Raw genomic sequence first — 6,567 nt, 5'->3', positions numbered from 1 at the left:
TCCTTGAAGAAGAGTGAAAATGACTTCTGGGACTTGAGACACACTAGGGCAGCTGTGAACATCATAGAAAGGATTACCTCAAAGAAATTAATTTCATTTCTGCTGTTGATCTTCTTTTTGAACTGTCTTTTCTGTTTCCTCTATTACTTCTAGTTTCATGCTATATTAAGCAAAAAACATGATGAAGTTGCCTGAAGGAGTAAAGTTTTCAGCCATTGCCTCATTCTGTATTGATAACATCTAGAAAATATGGATCAAATAATCTCTGATCATATATTTTTTAATACTGCTTCCTACACAGCCATAATGAGAGAGGAAACAACACTGAAAACTCCAGCAAAAAAAGAAAAAGAAAAAAAAAGGCCTTTTTAGCCACTTGTATGTTTGTCTTGTTTGGTTTTATATATAATGTTTCTTTTTTCTTTTTTTTTTGTGGAAAATATTCTGCAATGCTCATTTTTATTTAATCAGTTTAAGGTTGGAAAGTGGACTTTTTTCTTTCAGTCTTTTTATATGTGCCTTTTATACTTGTGCAACATATGTGATTTTTTTTTTTTTAAAGATGACAAATCCTAAATTGAGCTTTTTTTATGAAAAGGGGGAAAATTAACCAAAGTCTAGCCTCCATGTGGTATACTTTTGTAGTCAGGAACAATCATAACAACTCCTATATTGTATTTAAGCAAACACAAACAGGCTTTTTAAAGGTAGCTTTTACCTTTTTTATGGGAAAATATCCAGAAATTCCAAGGAAATTTTTCCTCTTATTTTTCTACAAATCTCTTTGCAATGTGTCTATTTGAAATGGAAGAAAAATAATGAGTCAGAATATCAGCTGGTAATACAAGAGGAATCTTTTGCCCTGTAGCAGCATCTCCAAGGACACAATCTATGTGAGCTGGTCCTGTCCTGTAAGCCAGACTTCAAAATTATGTGCAGCCCTGGAGGAATGAGTGTATTAATGTCAGTACCTCTAGGCAGTGAGAAGAGTTTATATCCTCAGATATTTTTTTCTGCAATCAACACATTTAAACCTCGAGGACAGATAAAAGTATGAATCCAAGAACAAAGTTATGGTGATGAAGAACCAAGGAACAGTGGTGGTTTTTTTAGTTCCCTCTTATCATGAGAATAGGCTTCATGGACTATTGACCCATTTTCAGCTCTGGTGAAGCCAATGGAGTTCCTGCCACAGACTTCAAGGGACTTTAGATCGGGCTTGGAAAAAATGACTTACTTCATTTTTAGTGAATGACAATGGTTGGGGTTTGTGACAATTTAAATAGTCTAAATGTCTCATCTTTCATGCAGCAGTTGTGGCAGGATATCCAGGCAGATGAGTATTTTAGCTCAGTGAAAGCCTAGCCCTATACCAGTGATGTGCTTCAGTCCAGGATTTGTCCCCTTGTCTTTCCATGCCAAGTGTTAAATGAGCTGGCCTTCCAAGGCAGCAATTCACAGCACAATGGCATGGTCAGCTGGAATATACTTTGGGCCACAGCACCACTGCCAACATGACCTGCATGAACGTCACTGAACTCACAGTGTATAAAGGAAGGAGAATTCCAGACGCCTGTGTGGGGAACTGAGCTCCCTTTGTTGTACACACACGACCCTGAGTTTAACAATATGGAAATGGCAGGATTTTCAAATCCTCATGCTGAGACCTGTTGATGATCCTCATGTGAAGAAGCCCTCTCCTAGCATGGTGGCCAGCAGAACTCACCTGCATGTCACAGGTGCAGCAAATTCAATGGGCTTACTGTCTTCTACATGTCCTTTATAAAAGTATAAAACATTTCTACCTTAACCATATTTGTTAGATTTTTTTAAGCGTTCCCACTGTTTAAATTGTTGATAAATAATATACTTCTGATGAGACGTCACAGTAATACATGCAAAGCAACTTTTAAGAGGAAAAAGACCTCCATGGAACACTCCAGTGGTATCTTCACCCTGTGGCTGAATTTTAGAGACACTTTTTTTTGGTAATGAACTTCAAATATTTTACAGTTTTTTCTCCCATGGACAGATGTCAGTAATTCAGAAACACTTCCTTGCTGTTCCAGTCATTTTGAGAAAGACTTGTAAGAAAAACTCATGGTGGTTTGATACTCAATTTCCATAGATTTTTTTTCATCACAGGTGGCAGTTTGAGATCAAAGAAAGTGATTTAAAAAAACCCATCCATTTTCTAGTCCGTGTTGTTCTGAAAGTTTCCTTTTGCTGTCCCAATTTAATTTCCAACTGTTTCCTGAATATTCTGCCTCTGACAGCAGATATGAAACATCGTGGCTCATACTATCATGGATAGATTTAGTGTCTTCATCATGGAATAAGCTGCAATTCCCACTGAATTTTCTTGCTGACAGCAAGCAGTAACTGTACCACTGATGCTCATATTTCAGAGCATGGGGAGAGCAGAGAGTGGACCTTTCAAGCTGTAGGATGAGGGATAGTCTGTGCCATCACATTTCTATTCCAGAGGAACTTTTTCTCAAGTCCTTAAGGCAGCTGACTGTTGTGTTAGATCCTTGTCTCAGTTTCTCTACAATTTTTCTGCTCTTTGAAATGCCTTCATAATAAGGAGACACCAACAGATGATGCTGAGGGAAGAATGAATTCCTACTGCCGATGTGGAAGACTGTTCCTGCTAGAAGATTTCTGGGTTTATTTTGTTTACAGCAACAACAAAGTAAAATATTTAGCTGCATGTTATGATTTCACAACTCTTGAACTTTTTTTGCCCCCCCTGCAAAGTCTCTGAAGCACTCCTTAAGTGTGTGTTATGTTTTTTACCAAAGCCAAATCTCTTGAGCACTTTTTTTCTCCCACAATCAGATTTTTTTCCTATTTTTCTTTGTCTACATGATCAATTATGATAATTTTTTTTCCCTGATGGTGGGAAGTCTCAATCATTCTTTGACATGTTATTTATTTAATTTTTCTGTATGATATGAATAAAAATAATTTTTTATTGTAATCAAATCAAAGGTGTTTCTGTGCACACTTCTCTCTTCTAGAATCGCATCTGTCACATAAAAGTAAGGAAGCCTTATCCACTTCCCTCCCACCTGTCCCTCAGGTGACGTTGGATTCTTCAGGCTGCTAGAAAGCTTGTGGTCATGGGCATCACTGCTCAGCTTATGGTAGCTCTAGAGCTTTCTGGAGTAAAACTTACACTTCATACGCTCATGGTCTCCTGATGGATCTGTGCTGTACTTAGGTTGTATTTAAGGGACATGAATGTAGATGTAGAAATTAGTGACTTGAGAAAAGAGGTTCAGCTCACCTGTTCTATGAGGCTGACAGACCTGGCTTCCTCTGTAGGAGAGATGCTGACGATACACCCCAGGCTCCTATTTCAAGTGCCTGATTTAGCTGCTGAGGGCACACAAGCTCTTTAGTCATGGATAGCCTAGGCTGTCCATTAGAAGAACTCCATCTAGGAGATGGACGTCTTTGATCATGTATCACTTCAGTATGCCACCATCTCTTCTGCATGACTATGGCTTTGCATGGGAAGACTCCACCTTAACAGTTTCTTGTGGACCTCATAAGCTGCTCAGTTTCCTTGTGTGCCATTTCCATTCATTGTTTAAGGGAGTAATTAGAGTAGACAGCCTAGCAAAGATGCAAGTTGCCCACTGAAATGAAACCAACCTGGTTGCTTAGTGGTACAAGCTCAAGATGTCATCACAGGGCAGTTCAGGAAGCCTCTATTTAGATAAAGAGTCTGGTGGTCACAGTAGGGGCTGCTTCCCAGTGGGAAAGCTCAAGAGCTGCTTCACACTTTGTTTTTTCAACCCAGATTCCAGACATGCTGCATCAGTGAGACATTAACCACCATTGATGGAAGCAGAGGCTCAGGAGTCTGCAGAGCTATCCTTGTGGCTTCTAGTCCCATAGCCTGGTTATTGCCCAGAGGTTCTATAACCAGTCTGGCCACAGGGTTGTTCCTGAGAAAGCAGGAGTGTTAACCTGGATGGATATCAAACTGAGCTGTCCTTCATAGTGGCTCTGCATCTTCACACTCGCCACTGTGCAAAGGAGATGCTAAAAGCATTAGCTCCTCTGTCACACAATCACAGAATGGTTTGGGTTGGAAGGTACCTTAAAGATCATCTAGTTCCAACCCCCTTGCCATGGGCAGGGACACCTCCCACTAGATCAAGTTTCTCAAAGCCTCATCCAACCTGGCCTTGAACACTTCCAGGGAGGGGGCATCCACAACTTCCCTGGACAACCTCTCATCCTCATTAAAGCAAAATAACACCAGAGAACAGCTTGCTCTTGAAAGTAATTTTGCATTTTGCTTCATGTCCACTGACAAGAACAGCACTGAAATGCAGCTTCCAGGTCTGAAATTATTTTGTCAGGAAAGTAGTTTGCATAAAATTATAATCTGAAGACCCCCTGAGACCAGTAAGGCGTGCAGCAGTGACAACAGCAACATCTAGACAGATGGACCAACTACAGGAGTTGGACAAAAGACTTTGCTTGCACCATCAAATGAAGAAAGAAAGTACTCACAGGGGAACAATATGGCTTCAGTCCATGGCATGGATTCCTTTGATGACTCACATTCAGGATAGTAATTAAATCCAACAAATGAAAAGGCAAGGGACTCCTTTGCCACCTTTTAAAATCTGTTTTCACTTGTCTTTCCTACAGACTTTCGGGGAGCAAAACTCATTAGATTTTGTTGTCTTCAGGCAGTGGGAAATAAAATGTGGTTCACACAGTGCAAAGTTCTCCAAGGTTAGATACTTTTATGCAGAGGTAAATCTCTGTGTTTTCAGTTTAATTTTCTTTCATAGGAAATGCAGCATGTTGCTTTACTCCTTAGTTTCTACGACTGCCTTTAGCTGACAGCATATAAATAGATCCATATGGGAATTTGTCTGGACCAGTGACATTAACACTGCTACTAAGACAGGACATTTCCCAGAATATATACGTTTTCCACGTAATCGGAGACTCTAGAGCTACACAGCAACTACCAGCTGCCTCCCTCTCCACCCAGACATTAAATCAGTAAGTAAAGCACCCTGGCCTGTACCACTGATGCTGCACCGTGCAGCACCTTGATGTTCCTCCAAGGATGCCCCAACCAAACCTTCATATCAGGTGTTGCATCAAGGAGCCCCTCACAGCATTTTCTCCCTGTGTGGCTTTTTGTGTTCCCCTCCTTGCTTTCCCAGGGCTGGCTCCAGACGACTGTCATCACCCAGGGGAGCTGCACGTTGCTTACCCAGCCCCAGCCCAAATCCCCAGTCTGGGGCTGGGTGTTAGAACAGACTGGTTGTACTTGAGCTGTGCTTTGAAGCACGTCCAGTTTGCAGCCACATCATGTGTGCAGCCTGCACACACACTGGAGTGGATTCCATATGGCAAAAAATAATGGATAGAGTGATCTCTACTTTTATTTCTTCTGTTAGTATTGGAGAATCTTAAATAACATCCTCAAGCTCAGCTATCAAGAGGGTGGTGATGTGTGAGCAAGTTCCCCAAGTTGCTGATGAAGCACTGAGCTTCTGCCTGCAGTGGAGTCACAGGGAGAGTCATGGGAGAGACTGATGAGTGATGGTTCATCACTGGGGACATGAAAGAATTGGCTGTGGGGAGAAGTTCTGCAAGCTGGCAGGCTCTGTCTTCTGAGGGTTTGATTTGAATAGGTAGGTAAGGAAGTAGAAATGGACAGAATTGAAGGGCAATACAGGGTAAATAAAAATCAACTCAATAGAGCTTCTAGTAAAACCTCTGGAAAAAAAAAAAAAAAGTAGTGTTTTCATAATTTCTTCGTGGTGGGCCAGGAGAAAATTAGGTTTTTTGGGCAACACGTGTTGTTGTGATTTGACCCTGGCCAGCAGGCAAGCACCCACACAGCTGCTTGCTCACTTTCCCCTTCCCTTCCCTCCCCTCCATGAGATGGGGGAAAGAATACAAAGAACAAAACCAAGCAAACTCATTGCTCAAGGCACTATGTAATGACAACCAAACACTCATCACCTGCCAACAGCAGACCAATGTTCAGTCAGGGTCTGAACAACTGCCACTTTGGAAATCAACCTTCCATCTCCTTCTTCCTCCACCCCAGTTTATTGCCAAGGCTGACATTACATGGGATGGGATAACCCCCTGGGCAGTTGGGATCAGGTCTCCTGGCTGTGCCCCTTTCCAACCTCTTGTCACCCCACCTAATTTGCTGGAGGGGGCAGAGTGAAAAACAGAGTCCTTGACACCATGCAAACACTGCTCAGCAACAGCCAGTACTGGTGTGTTGTCAGCAATGGGTTAGCCACCAATCCAAAACACTCTATGGGCTGCTATGAAGACAGCTAACTCCATCCCAGCTGGGCTAAAATAAACTAGAGACTTAAAGGGGTCTGTGGATTCAAGGAGTGCTAAGACCTTTCCTGAAGTCTGAGAGCAGGTAATACAGACAACACCTGAGACAAAACTTTAGGTCAAATTTGTACTGATCTACCTTGGTTACTAGTTGTCCCAGTTGTTCACCCATCCCAGTTAATCCAGGCAAGATTACAACTCGCCACTAGCAGGAAT

Source organism: Chaetura pelagica, unplaced genomic scaffold, assembly GCF_000747805.2.
Source record: "Chaetura pelagica isolate M959 unplaced genomic scaffold, ChaPel_1.0 scaffold98, whole genome shotgun sequence".
In the NCBI taxonomy this organism is placed as follows: Eukaryota; Metazoa; Chordata; class Aves; order Apodiformes; family Apodidae; genus Chaetura; species Chaetura pelagica.
This window is presented reverse-complemented; position numbering follows the sequence as displayed.